A 15084-nucleotide genomic window follows, 5' to 3' on the forward strand; every position below is an offset into this window, starting at 1 on the left:
GAGGGAGAAAGGTAGACCAACAAATAAGTATATATTAGTATGATAGATAAGTGCTATGGAGAAAAATAAAGCTGAGAAAGCAGTACAGACCAGGAAGTGCTGGGGTGTGGTTCCTGTGGTGTTATAATTTCAAAGGAGGGTAGGGTAGTCAGGGAAGGGCTCATTAGGTTACTTTTGAGCAAAGACCTGAAGGAGATGAGGAGGGGAGATTTGCACACATTTGGGGGAAGAGCTTTCCAAGGAGGGAACAGCTAATGTAATGATACTGAGCTGTGTGTATGTCTTGCCTGTTAAAGGGTCAGCAGGAAGGCCAGGTTGGCTAGAGCAAAGGGAGTAAAGAAATAAGGTCAAGAGGGGAGAGGGATCATGTCTTCTTTGGGGCCTGGTTCCACTATAGGGGTTTTGGCCTTTATTTAGAATTTTTTGGAAAGGCAGTAGAAGATTTTGAGCAGAGCTTTTGTTCGATCTGATCGACCTTGTCAAAAGGATCACTTTGGTTGCTGTGTTAAGAATAGGAGAGGAGGACATGCGTGGAAGAAGAGAGGCTAGCAGTGGCTATTAGAGTGGGCCAAGCAAGAGATGGTGGTGACTTAGACAATGTAACTGTGAAAGTGGTGAGAAGTGAGCTAATTTTGGGTTATGTTGGTTATATACAACCTATATATATATATGTTGGGTTTTATATATATAGTATATTTGGTATATACTATAGTATATCTGCAAATCGTATAGATAATTTTTTATAATAGAATGATTGGAATGTAGCCATTGCCTTTCCAGTGAACTCTCTTGTTGCCTCTCCCACCCACACAAAGATACATCCTGGTTCTTCACAGGGGGATAGCCTCCAAACTTTTTGTTAACTATGAGACAAAAATGACAAATGACTTCTCCTATGCCATACGCATCACTAGATGATACAGCATAATGCTTTTCAGTCAGCCATACTTTTTAAACTTTTTATTTTGAAATAATTAGTCTCAGAAGAAGTTGCAAAAATATTAATAGTACAGAGAGGTCCCTTGTACTTGTCATCACTCAACTTCTCCCGGTTGTAACATCTTACATAACTATAGTACATTATCAAAACCAGGAAATCGACATTATCACAATACAATTAACTAGAGTATAAACCTTACTCCAGATTCACCAGTTTTTGCGTGTACTCATTATCTTACCATGTATTTTTATGTGACACAGAGCAGCGATCCCCAACCTCCAGTTTCATGTGGAAAACAATTTCTCCACGCCGGGGCTGGGGGGTGGTGTTGGGGGAGCCCGGATGGCAGGGGGATGGGGAGTGGCTGTAAAAGCAGATGAAGCTTCTCTAGCTCAGCCACTCCCACCCCGCAGCTGCCCATTTCCCCACTGACTGGTACTGGTCCCAGGCCCCTGGGGTTGGGGACCACAAACATAGAGTGCACCTTTCTGGGTTTCAGGTGAAAGTTATTGTCATTAATTCTGTAATTTTCCCACACTTGGGCAAACTATTGTAGAATTTAGTTATTCCTGTCTGTGCTTTTATGTTAGGTAATATGAGGGGCTATGGATTGTTGAAGTTTTCCAAAAATGGCTTTTCTGTAACACAGTGTGTACTTTCTTCTCATTCCCCACCCTTCTCCTTTTTCTCTTTTCTTCCTCTTTCTCTTGCCCTCCCTTTCTGTCTTTAGTACTAACTAAGGAAAGGGTTGGGAGGGAAGGGTGTTTTCCTTTGAAAATTAAAGAAGAGTGGCTTTGCCTTCTCCAATATGAATAAATTTTAAGAGCCTCATTTCCTTTTCAACAAAATCCATAAATCCACAGCTGTTCTGTTTTGGTAAAAATTAACATGTTTTGTTCCTGTCACATATTGGAATTCTCTATGGTCTTTCTTATAAAATAACATTGTAATTCATTGTTTCTCTTATTGTAGACTACCATTTATCAACAATTTTATATTCAGAGATATGTTCAAAGAGGAAAGGAGCAATAAATTCAATCATCAGTAGAAGATTTTGTCAGGGTCCCTGATGAATACTCCCTGAATATCTCCTCTTTTGCCAGTCACTACTTGTGTGACCTTGGCAAATTGCCTAATCTCTCTGCCTTGGTTTCCTCATCTATAAAATGGGATAATGATGGAATCAACTATGAAGAATATTTTAAAGTACTTTGAATTGTGTCTGGCACATAGTGCTGTAACATTATTTTGTAAATCATACATAGCTAAAGGTAGAATTTATGTTGGTATTAGTAAAAAGTCATTTGGAACAGAAAATATGTCAATCTTTTCCAACTCATTTATTTCATTAAGTAATTCTGATTGGCAAAGCTCAGAACTGTTATTTAGTATAAGTATTGAATCTCTTCAATATTTATATTTCATTTATGAAAATAAATAATAATGCTTTAAAAAGTCACAAATTGAGATTGAGTCACCAATTGCTAGTTTGAGAATGGTTGCCAAAGATTTTCACTTTTGCTGATGAATGTTTCTGGCAGAAGAAAAGAAGTGCCTTGAGACTTCTTGGGACAGGTGAAGGAGAGTTACATATTTAACACCTGGACAGTGTATGGAGGAGGACTTCATACTCAGGAAAATTTGTTTAATCATGGTTTTTCAATTCTGAAGAGACCTTTTTAATTTTTTTTCCCTAGTTGCATAAGAGATTTTTCTCAGAATTTTTCACAGAAAGACTGTGTAAATTGATACTTTTAAAAAAACTGTGTTAGTGGAATAACAATTACAGCTCAATATCAGCAAAGATTAAAAGGTTTATTTTTTTAGCATGTTGCTGTCAGTTTAATGATTCAGTCTTTTACTGGCAGTACTTCCCTATTTGATCAATTACTTTTCTTGTTTAATTGGGGCCCGAAGTGCCATCATTTTAATTGAATACACTGTCTCCTACCTACTTAGCAAATATAAGCAACTGAATAGCAAGTAACTTTTTAAAAGATGAAAGATAAATATCTTTTAAAAGGTATTTCAGTATCAATTTCATATGCGTGTTTTCTGAGCAGGAAGTACTCACCTGTGTGGGGTAGATGGGTGGGGCTGTACTGGTAAAGCCTGTTCTGCAAGTGTGAGTTGAGGCTGGGCATTTCTGTGGAGTTGCGAAGCAGTACGTGCTGAGAGAGGATTAAGCTCCTGAAGGCAGAGCTCTCCCACACACCAGCAGGCTTGCTCGGCTCCACCACAGACCTGACTGAAAACTGGGCCAAGAAAAGTGCTGCTGAGAGGGGCCTCTGAGCAAACAAGAGCTAGAACCTGAAAGTGCTGTGAAGACCTGGCTTGAAGTTAGCCTGTGGTGGATAAGGTCTGCGCCATTGTGATTATGAATCATTTGCTACATGTTTGCATGGAATGCAGAGCTATTGTATCCTGACGAGTCTACTGCTAAATACAGTCATTTGGAATAATTTTAAGTATTGGTCCTAAAACTTGTACCACAGCAAGAGGTAAGGAGATCTCAATCAGTTATTCAAATATTTAACTCAAACAGCATTTAGAATATGTTACTGAAACTATTTTTAGATTCTATTTAGGCACATGTTACCTTGGTTGCTCTTAGGTGAATGGTTAATTTTTTAATTATCTACAAATTGAATAACAGAGCATTAATATTTTTCATGTTTATAGAGAGGTTGAAGTAGGATTGTGTTGATTGTACCACATAGGTATTATTTTCCGAGTCAGTTTCAGGAAATACCTATTTTTCTCTTATTTCCAATCAGCTTATTCCTTAATGTTTTCTAGACTTGAGGTTAATATAACAAAAGTTTTCATGGTTAAAAGAACATTGCTGTATTTCTTAAGCAACCAGTATCTATCATATTTTTAAAATTTTTTCCTGGTGGGTTAATAATATTGCAATTACCGATTAATGGAAATAGGCAGTGCTGATTAAATTAAAGGAATTTGGTGGACTGTATAAAGAGGCTGCTTAAATTAGCATAAGGAAGTAACCCTTTTGCCCTTTTCCTTTCAAGTATGGTGCTTTCCCCCACCTTCATTGTAAGGATCTTAGTAAAGATAACCATGTCCATCCATAAAATATTTTGTGTTAACTCTCAGAGATTTTACCAGTATGGTAATATTCTATATTTATATGGTGCTTCTTTAGACCTTGGGGGTAAATGCTTTTCATTAAAATAACAGGGAGATAAGAATTTTCTGAACCACAAATAAGCCCTGTTAAGAAGTTGAACGTTTTTCTTTTCAGGATTGTTGCATCATTGCTTAAATGATACCAATATTTTAATTTTCCAAAGCCATAAATGGGAGAATTTCAGAATTTATAGCTCTTTATCATAGTCAACTTTTTTAAAGCATCTATTGCTCATATGATAATGGTTTGAAACCATAACTTAAAAAAAAAGACAGTATTGTATAGTAATATCTGTTATTCAGTAGAAGAGAGCATAAACCTAAAATTTCTTAGGTTAAGTTTACATTTAAGAAAATTATAGGAGGAAGGACTAGAAAGTGACACCATGCTTGTATGTACCCTTCCTTACTGACCTCACTCCTGAATTTAGGATGGTTAGCCATATTAGAATAAACTTTGTCTAGAAAGCTGAGTCTGGTTTCTGGTTAGCTCTACACCAAGGGGGAGTCTTAACATTTTTGGACTAAAAGTAATGAGAAATTGTATTAATAGTAGTAAAAATAGCTCCTATTAACACAGAGTAAATCCTTCGCATATATCATTTCATGTAAGCATCACAGTAACCTGAGAGGAATAGCTATTAGTGTTTTCATTTCCATTGGTGAAGGAATTGAGACTTACATAGGTAATTTGCTCAAGATCTTGCAATTGGGAAGTGATTATGGACTGGATTATAACCCCTGGCTCTATCTGATTCCAAAACCTGTGCTCTTATTCACCATGCCATAAATGTCAGATCTTTGGTAGGGTGGGCTTCCAAGACTTTGCCTTTAATGAGACCTCGTTATCAGTTCCAAATGCTCCAAATGTAGAACCTTTCCTCTCCACCTCCTGCAAGAAACCCCCCAAAACTCCCTCAGACAAAAGCTACCTATGATCATATCAATGGTCCACACCAAACTTCATAACTTAATCAAATGTAAAGGACTGTGCTTTCAAAGTGAATATGATTACATTTTAATCTAATAGAAAAAGAAAAATAATCTCAAAAGACAATTTTTGTACTATTAAGAATAAGGTTCCAAATTTTTAGATTTATAGAACTTCATGTAGTATTTTGGTAGTCCTGTTAACTTTGATGTACCTGAATTCCTAAGAATGTGTGGTTGTTACACTATAATTTTTGTAAGAGAAAATATGCAAACGAGTATCTTCCTGGACAAGTACTAGTTTTTAAGCTTCTTATCAAATAGTACTAGCTGACCCTGCAAAATTAAGAGCCCAGACAATTTAAAAACTCTTAGCAGGTTTTAAAATCTGTAACCTGCATATTATGTCCCATTCTAGTGTTAAAACACTTTTAGTGTCAGGAATTTACATCTACCTCATGTTTCCTCCTACTCGCATCTGGTAAAATGCAAATCTTCCTTTTGTTCTGTTTTTAGAAATGAAATTAGTCATAGTCTTTTATATAATAACTGAGGTGGTAAAGTCATTAAGTTTAAAAAAAAATCCTTCTTTGTTGTACAGAGTTGAGAAACAAAACCAATCACATTCATTGTTTTAAATTTGAAATGAAAATTTTAAAATGAGTATCAATGAGTACCACTTTTAGCAGGAAAAAAGCTTATTTATATCAATCTAAAATCACATAATCTAAATTCAAGCCTTTGATATTTATAACAGAAATCTGTAGCTTCTGGAAAAGTAAATGTATAATGTAGATAATAATACTGTCTTATCTTAACCTTTTTCCCAAGGTAACTGATTTTTATAGCTGTAATATATACCATGCCGGTTCTATCGTAACTGTTTGTGTACTCCTCTAGGAAGGGCACCAGCAGGATGTTGCTTTGGTTTCATTCTTAACCCTGAAGAAGAGAAACAGTTTTATTCAAATATCCAAATATTTTAGGTACCCACTGGCATGCCATTCAGCATAAGGGTTGTGCTGGATATTCTGAAAAAGCAATTTGTTGCCTGTTTTTTGCTTCTCTTTTTCCAAGTAAATTGTTCTGCTCTTATCCCTTCTTCTGTATCTGAAAGGTTCTTTTCTAAAATCTACTATAGATTTATTTTCTAGATCTCTTAATGTCATTCATTTGCATTCCAGTCAGTAATACCTTTTGAAATGGCTCTTTTTCTCTCTCAGAAGTAAATGGAAGCCTATTTGACTTATGTAAATGTTAGTAGCTTTCCAGTATTTCAGTCAAGACCATTACTGTCAGTGCTGCTTTAAATTTAGCCTTGAGTATACACGCCATTTCTCAGATACCCGGTTTTCTCCCTTTGAGGCTGGAATGTTCAGATGCCAGACTGTTGTAGTTGTACACATTCTGGAACCTCATTCCTGGGGCTGGTCCTAGATATTTTCTCAGTGACAGCAGCTGTCATATGCATCCGAGAACTGTGTTTTTTCTCTTATTTCAAAAATTGTTTATGTTTTTTCAAAAGCAATACTGTACTTTCTTGTTCCACAATAGCTACAACAGTATATTAAAATTTAAGACTCAAGTTATTTAAAGAATTTTTTGGACATATAGTTGGGGAGGAAATGAAGTCCAAGGCTGAACAACTGTTGTATTCCTGATTTAAAAATTGGAAGCTAACCTCAGTGATTCCTAGAGAGACAATGAGGATTTTGCTTTTTGAGCATCAACCTGGTAGAATATAAATAAGTTTTCAGAAGTTCAGAACCTACAGATAATATTTACCTTGTGTTTCCTTTACTACAGTGAATTCTTAACACCTAGGTCTAAAATTAATCTTCTTGGAGTATATGGCATTTTCTAATAAAAAGAATGTTATAAATGACCGTTGCACTGTTGACCAAGGACTTTTAAACAAATAATTCAAAGAAATAACAGGATATCATATGGTATGATCAGCAACTGTGAATGTCTTTAACAGTTAAAGAGTACAATCATGCATCTAGTCTTGGGAATAGTTATAAACATGTTATGTAAGTTAGTTATATAAGGACTCCTTATTAGTATTCTAAACACTCATGGAGCAAAATAATTAAATGAAAATTAATTTTAAAAGTGTTAAACCTAATAAACTATACACAAAACAGTGATTTAACAGTGATCTTTTTTATCTTAAATTTTTATACCAGCCTTTTCAAAGATGATTTAGAAAGCCTAATTTTTTTGTGACAAAGCTCTCCAGTGATTTTTTTTACACGATGTCCCATTTTTCCTCCTGATAAATTTTCCTAGATTTTTTTAAAGCAAAGATATCTTCCAGAAACTTCCTATCCTATTTAAACGTCATACTTTCTCAGAGTACTTCATGATTTCTCAGGTATTTTCAGTGAAATCTACAATGAAATCTACAATCATACTGCCTGTTTAAAGTTCTCATTGTTCATATTATTAAACTAAGGTCTAAACTGGTTAATTTCCTTGTTTAAATCCTACAGTGAGTGACTGGTATTATAGAATCAGGACTAAAATTATATCTTGATCTTGACTAAACTGCTTGATCTAATACTTTTTCACTGGCACATCCTTGTCAGTGATGGGCATGATTAGATGGATGACCTTCATCACACTCTCTGTCTTAATGTTGGGATGCTGTAAAAGCTTTCAATTGCTAGGTCATTGGCTCAAGTATGTATTTTTAAATCTTCAAATAGAATTGCTAACATTTTATGCTTACTGTATATTTTTCCACATACAAACTATATATTTAGATATTATAGGATAGTACCAAATAAACTAAAGAAAAGATTATCTTGACAATTAGAGCTGGATACATAGAAGGGAAGAAAGGTATACAGTGTCATTATTCTGATAACCCTTACTATATTTAAGTCATTACATTGAATGTAATGGGAGATAATTAGATTTTATTTAATGTACCTATTGTTCTGACATAAACTTTTAAGAAGATAATTCTAGTGATTAGAGACTTGTTTATATTTTTAATTTAATCATTGAAGAGTGTGATGGTAGCACAAACTAAGGTTAAATTAGTTAATACATGTAAAGCACTGGCACATAGTGAGCACTCAATAAACATTATTTATACTATAATTGCTGTTATGATATTACTGTAGTTTTTAGATTTTCCTTCAATTTTTGTTGGATATCTATCTGGTTTGGTATTAATTATCTTTTTCTTCATATTGCCTTTGTAGAACTGAGAACAGGCCAGTGGGTGGAGCCAGAGAGAGGGCGTATTTTCCACAAAGTAGAGCAGACGATTTACAGGGATGTAAGAATGAGTCAGTGACAGAATTCCTTCAGCACGTCCTTATTCCATCAAATAAAAACCCGCTCTGGGTTTGGTTTGCAAGAAACTCTTTTACTCTGATTTGCAGAGTTTTTTTTTTTTTTTAATAAACTTTTTTGAAAAAACACATTGTCAGAATATTCGTGTGTATTTTCAGTCATTAGCTTAAAGAACTTCTTTTATATCATCATTCACCCTAGACACTTTATTTATATTAAAGCCTTTTCATATTATAACAACAGAAAAGTTAGAAGAGGTCTTGTATTTCAGTTACTGAAAAAAGTGTCTTTTAGAAATATTTGAATCACATTTTGGAATCTTGCTCAACTATCTAGAAATTTTTCTTTAAAAGATTTGTAGAGTTGTTACTCTGGTGAACCACAGCTTACTTTAGGAGTCCATTTATTTGCAAATAAAAGCTTTGTTGGTTAAGTTTAAACTGATTTAATTGATATATTCAAGGCTATAGACTAAGAATTATATCACATTTTTACTACATGAATACTGACTGAATTTGTTCAAAAGGTTTATTTTTCAGTTGACTAAAGATCCTTTCAGATCATATGACAATGCATGCTAAAGATAAGTTAATTTTTGCATCTCCTACCAATATCTCTTTTAATAAATTTGCAAGTACAAATTTGAAGTAATACGGTTCACTTCAGCTATTCATTTTAAGACTGTAAATGTAAATCTGTATCATTTTTCTCTATTTAAGGTATCTGCTGATGTCCATTATAGTTTTTCCATTTTTCAGAATTCTTTGTCTGCACTTGTAACTTATAGATTTCATCTATATTTGTCTTTCTTTACTAGAAGTTCACCTCAAATATGCTTACAGTATTCTTGCATTTATTACAGTTTCTAAGAGGGAACTTTGCTAGAGCTTAAGGCTTTTCTTTAAATTGCCACGTGCCTTCTCAAGTCTCTTGCACTGTGTTTACATCATTGCAAAGGGTATATAAGGGCAGCAGAGGTATAAAATTATACAAAAGTAAAATATAAAATCTAGACTTTTAAAAGTGGGTATAAATTTAACTTACTACATTCAAAACTTAAGCAAGGCAAACTAAAAGATCAGCTTAATAGATGGAGAGAAATCATTTGATAAAAGTCAACACTTGTTTATTTTATATATCTTAGCAATTAGGAATAGATAATTTCTGTATAGTTACCCAAAAACCACAAGCACGTTTTATTTTTTCTTAATTTCAAAATATTAGAGGGGTACAAATATTTTTGTTACATGGATACCTTTTATAATGTTTAAGTTGGGGCTTTTAGTGTGCCCATCACCCAAATAGTGTTCATTGTCCCTGATAGGTAAGTTTTTACCCCTTTCCCAGTCTCTTCTTGATTTCCAGTGATCTTTACATCTCTTTGTGCCCATGTGTGCCCATTTATTAGCCCCCAATTATTAGAGAGTACATGTAGTGTTTGTTTTTCCATTCCTGAGATACTTCACTTAGAATAATGGTCTCTGGTTCCATCCAAGTTGCTGCAAAAGACATTATTTCATTCTTTTTTATGGCTGAATAGTACTCTCCAGGTGGGTGTGTGTATATGTATACGTGTATATATATATATATATATATATACACACACATACACCACATTTTCTTAATTCGTATGCACTTAGGTTGACTCCACATCTTTGCAATTGTGAATTGTGCTTTGATAAACATTTGAGTCCAGGTGTCTTTTTGACAAAATAGCTTCCTTTTCTTTGGGTAGATACCCAGGAGTGGGATTGCTGGGTAGAATGGTATGTCTACATTTATTTCTTTGAGGAATCTCCATGCTGTTTTCCATAGAGGTTGTACTAATTTGCAGTCCCACCAACAGTGTATAAACATTTCTTTCTCTCCACATCCACACTGTGTCTGTTGTTTTTTGACTTTTTAGTAATGGCCATTCTGATAGAGGTAAGGTGGTATCTCCCTGTAGTTTTAATTTGCATTTCCCTGATGATTAGTGATGTTAAGCATTTTTTCATGTTTGTTGGCCATTTGTCTATTTTCTTTTGAAAAACTTATGTTCATGTCTTTTGTCCACTTTTTAATGTTTTTTTGTTTGTTTTTGTTTTTTGCTGATTTGTTTGAGTTCTTTATAGATTCTGGATATTAGCCCTTTACTGGATATATAGTTTGTGAATATTATCTCCCATTCTGCACATTTTCTATTTATTGATTATTCCCTTTGCTGTGCAGAAGCTATTTAATTTAATTAAGTCACGTTTATTTATTTTTGTTGTTGTATTTGTCTTTAGGGGTTTACTTTGGCTATTCAGGTTCCTTTTTGGTTCCAAATGAATCATAGAATTATGTTTCCTAGATCTGTGAAATATGATGTGATATTTTGATGTGAATTGTGTTGAATCTGTAAATCACTTTAGGCAGTATGGACATTTTAACAATGTTGATTCTACCAATCCATGAGCAAGAGATGTTTTTCCATTTGTTTGTGTCATCTGCGATTTCTTTCCTCAGTGTTTTCTAGTTCTTTTTGTAGCTATCGTTCACTTCCTTGGTTAAGTAGGTTCCTAGATATTTTATTTTCTTTGTGGCTATTGTGAATGGTATGGAGTCTTTTATTTGACTCTTCAACTTGACTGTTATTAGTATATAGAGATGCTACTGATTTATGTACATTGATTTTGTAACCTGAGAGTTTGCTGAATTTATTTATCAATACCAGGAGGCTTTTGGTGGAGTCTTTAGGATTTTCTGGATCAAGATTATATCGTCAGCAAAAAGGGACAGATTGACCTCCTCTTTCCTGATTAGGATACCCTTTATTTCTTTCTCTTGCCTGATTGCTCTAGCTAGGACTTCTAGTGCTATATTGAATAGAAGTCATGACAGTGGGCATCCTTGTCTTGTTTCAGTTCTTATTAGGAATGCTTTCAACTTCTCCCCATTCAGTATGATGTTGACTGTGTGTTTGTCATTTATGGCTTTTATAATTCTGAAGTATGTTCCTTCTATGCCTAGTTTGTTAAGAGTTTTTATCATGAAAGAGTGTTAGATTTTAATCAAATGCTTTTTCTGCATCTATCATGATCAACGGTCTTTGTTTTTGCTTCTCTTTATGTGGTGAATCACATTTATTGATTTGCATATGTTGAATCATCCTTGCCTCCCTAGGATGAAGCTCCCTTGATCATGGAGTTTTGTGCTGTTGAATTTGGTTTGCTAGTATTTTGTTGAGGATTTTTGCATCTGTATTCATAAGGGATATTGGTCTATAGTTTTCTTTTTTGTATCATTTACTGGCTTTGGTATCAAGGTGATACTGGCTTCATAGAATGAGTTAGGGAGAATTCACTCCTTCTCACTGTTATGAAATAATTTCTGTAGGATAGGTCCCAGTTCTTTGTAGGTCTGGTAAAATTCGGCTGTGACTCCGTCTGGTCTAGGACTTTTTTGTTGTTGTTGGGAGATTTTTTATTACTACTTCAATTCCACTGCTCATTATTGTTCTTTTCAGGAATTCCATTTCTTCCTGACTGAGGCTTGGGAGGTTGTGTGTTTCCAGGAATTTATCCATTTCCTCTACATTTTCTAGTTTGTGAGTGTAATAATCTCTTTTAAGTCAGGAACAAGGTAAGCATTTACTGGAGATCCAGTGAAGTCAGACAAAAAGAAATAAAAGGATTGGATAGGAAGAATTAAATCTGCATTTTTTGCTGATCTATAATTCCAGATGATTCTACAAATTATAAGAAATAATAGCAATTCAGCAAGTTTGCTGAATAAAAGATAGATAAATACAACAACAATTATGGCACATTTATTAAGTTTTTATGTCCAGCACTAAGTCCTATACCTTTAACTCATTTGATCCTCACAAGAGTCCTATTGAGTAGTTACTGTTTTTAACTTGTTCATAAATGAGGAAAATGAAGTACCAGGAGTTTAGGTACTCTGTCCACAGTCACATAGTTAGAAGCTGCAAAGGCAAGATTGGAAATCTAACTCCTGAGTATACTCTTTGCCACCATGCTAATTGCATTTCTATATACCACTAATAAATGATTAGAAAATGTAATTTAGAAAACAGACCCTATTTACAATAGCAGAAAAGTTGTAAAGTTCCTTAGATGAGCTGTAATAAAAAATACATAAGGCTTTTGGCCGGGCATGGTGGCTCACGCCTGTAATCCTAGCACTCTGGGAGGCCGAGGCGGGTGGATCGCTCGAGGTCAGGAGTTCGAGACCAGCCTGAGCAAGAGCGAGACCCCGTCTCTACTAAAAATAGAAAGAAATTATCTGGCCAACTAAAAATATATATAGAAAAAAATTAGCCGAGCATGGTGGCGCATGCCTGTAGTCCCAGCTACTGGGGAGGCTGAGGTGGTAGGATTGCTTGAGCCCAGGAGTTTGAGGTTGCTGTGAGCTAGGCTGACGCCACGGCACTCACTCTAGCCCGGGCAACAGAGCAAGACTCTGTCTCAAAAAAAAAACCAAAAAAACAAAACAAAAATACATAAGGCTTTTATGACAAAAAAAAAAATTAGAAAAATTTATTGAAGGACATAAAAGAATCTTAAATAAGTGGAGAGATATACTATGTTCATGAATGAGAAGGCTCAATATTATAAAGAACTCTCTTCTCCAAAATAATCTAAATTCAATGCAGCTTCAATGAGATTCTCCAGAGTATTTTTCCCCCCTCTAATTTGACTAGCTGATTCTAAAATTCATATGACATGACAAAAGGCTAAAAATAAGGCAATTTTGAAGAATAAGTAGAGAGATTCCTCTTTCCAGATATTAAGACTTATAAAGTGTTAGAAATTAAGAAAGTGGGGTATTAATGGAGAGAGAGAACTGATAGAATTGAGAGAACTCAGGCCACAATCCTTATGCATTTTCACATAAGACAAAATCAGTCTTATAAATCAATGAAGAAAGGATTATTAAATTAAAGGTGATAGAATAGTTATACGTGTGGAAAAAATAATAAAGTATATCTTTATCTCACCCTAAAAAACATAAAAAAGCAAAAGTTTTAGAAGAAATAGGACAATGTGTTTATAGCTTGTGGCAAGGGAATATATCTTAAAGTACAGAAACCATACTTAAAGACATTTTAAAATTTGTACAATAAAATATAAGCCATAGACTGGGAGAAGAATTTTGCAATACATGTAACTGACAAAGGATTCATTTGTAGATTATATAAAGAATTATTATCCATCAGTAAGAAAAAGGCAACAAAATAGAAAAATGGGCAAAGGGTATGAGCAGTTATTTCATTAAAGAGGAAAACTGGGCAATAAACATATGAAACATGCCTACTCTGATTAGCAATCACAGAAATGCATATTAATGTGAAATATACTTTTATACGCATCAGATTGGCAAAAATGAAGAAATCTGACAGAATTACATAGGACAATGATATGAAGAATGGGAACTCAGAACTATATCCTATGAGAGTGTGTTGGTAAATCAATTTAAAGAATATTTTAGCAAAGTTGAAATATGGTTGAAAAGTAGCATATTTACAACCCAACATTTTACTCCTAAACATGGGTGCCAGAGAAGTCCTGTCACTTGTGCCCAGGGAGACACTTATCAGATGGCTCAGTGTAATATTGATTATAATAAAAACTTGGAAACTGTGAATGACAGCAGGAGAATGGAAATGTAAGTTGTGGTAATACTTGTAAGGGGGTACTGTGATATAGTTTAAGCAAATATACTGATCCACAAGTACCATGGATGAATCTCAAAATACATAATTTTGCAGAAAGCTTAAAATTATATGATTCCATTTCTGTAAATTTTTAAAACATGCAAAATGATAATATGTATTGTTTGTGGCTATATACACATGTAGTTACAGTATAAAAACATGTATGGGATGATAAATACTAAATTCAGGATAAAGATTCTCTCTGTAGGAGAATGGGATTGGGGAGAGAGACACAGTGGCTTCAGCTGTATTTATTTTTTAATTTAAAAAAAGGGAAAATAATCTGAGGAAATAATATGACAAAATGTTAAGATTTTAAAAAACTAGGCGATGGGTACATGGACATTCACCATATTATTCTTTTAAACATTTCTATACAAAGTATTGAGTAATTTTTAAAAGTAGATACATTTACACTGGGCTCCAAGGATTTCTGTTGGTTTCATAGCTTCTGATTCTCCAGGGCAATCATACCCCAGGCCTATTTCTTCCGATTATGTTTTCTAGTTAGTTTGTCCTGAAATGGGTCTCTGAAGACTTACGTTAGTATAATGCTAAGTAAGCATTAGGCCAGTAGCCTTTTAAATAGTAATCAGGTTAAAACTGAGTATAACACGATAGTCTCAGCGTGGTTTTTTTTTCTTTCATTCCCTAAAATTCACTTTTTAGATGTTTCTTTTGAAGAACAGAATTTTTAGAACATTTGTCATTAAGTCAGTTTGATAGTTGTCTAGAGAAAAATCCTTTCTCCATGTTCATTGATGTGAGTAGATGTATTGTTGTGCTTTAAATAAAAGCAAGTTTGTAGAAATTTCAAATTAAAGTTCAAATTTTTTCATCTTTATTTAACATAAAATATTGTAAAATGTGCAACAGAGATTTAAAGTGATATAATTTGGGAGGTTATAAGAGAACCACAAATATCATGTAGTCCAGTTGCCCGTATTTGTATTCCCCTCTATTAAATTTCTACTAAATGGTTATCTAATCTGTGTTCGAGAATTTTGAATAAAAGACAGGATGTTGTATGCAATGTGTGCAAATGGACCAG

General features: G+C 34.1%; 1 protein-coding gene across 4 annotated transcripts in view; it reads left to right on the top strand.

The window, feature by feature from the left end:
* The window catches only part of ARHGAP32 (Rho GTPase activating protein 32), a 278666-nt gene that overhangs the window by 214981 nt on the left and 48601 nt on the right, over positions 1-15084 (top strand). The window contains exon 1 of one of the 4 annotated variants that reach the window (XM_069470687.1): positions 3104-3441. The exons of the other annotated variants lie outside the window; for them this stretch is intronic. The gene's annotated coding sequence lies outside the window, so the exon portion shown is untranslated. Of the gene's footprint in view, positions 1-3103; positions 3442-15084 lie in introns of those variants that run through there. 4 annotated transcript variants of the gene reach the window in all.

Source organism: Eulemur rufifrons, chromosome 6 (assembly GCF_041146395.1).
Source record: "Eulemur rufifrons isolate Redbay chromosome 6, OSU_ERuf_1, whole genome shotgun sequence".
Taxonomy (NCBI): domain Eukaryota; kingdom Metazoa; phylum Chordata; class Mammalia; order Primates; family Lemuridae; genus Eulemur; species Eulemur rufifrons.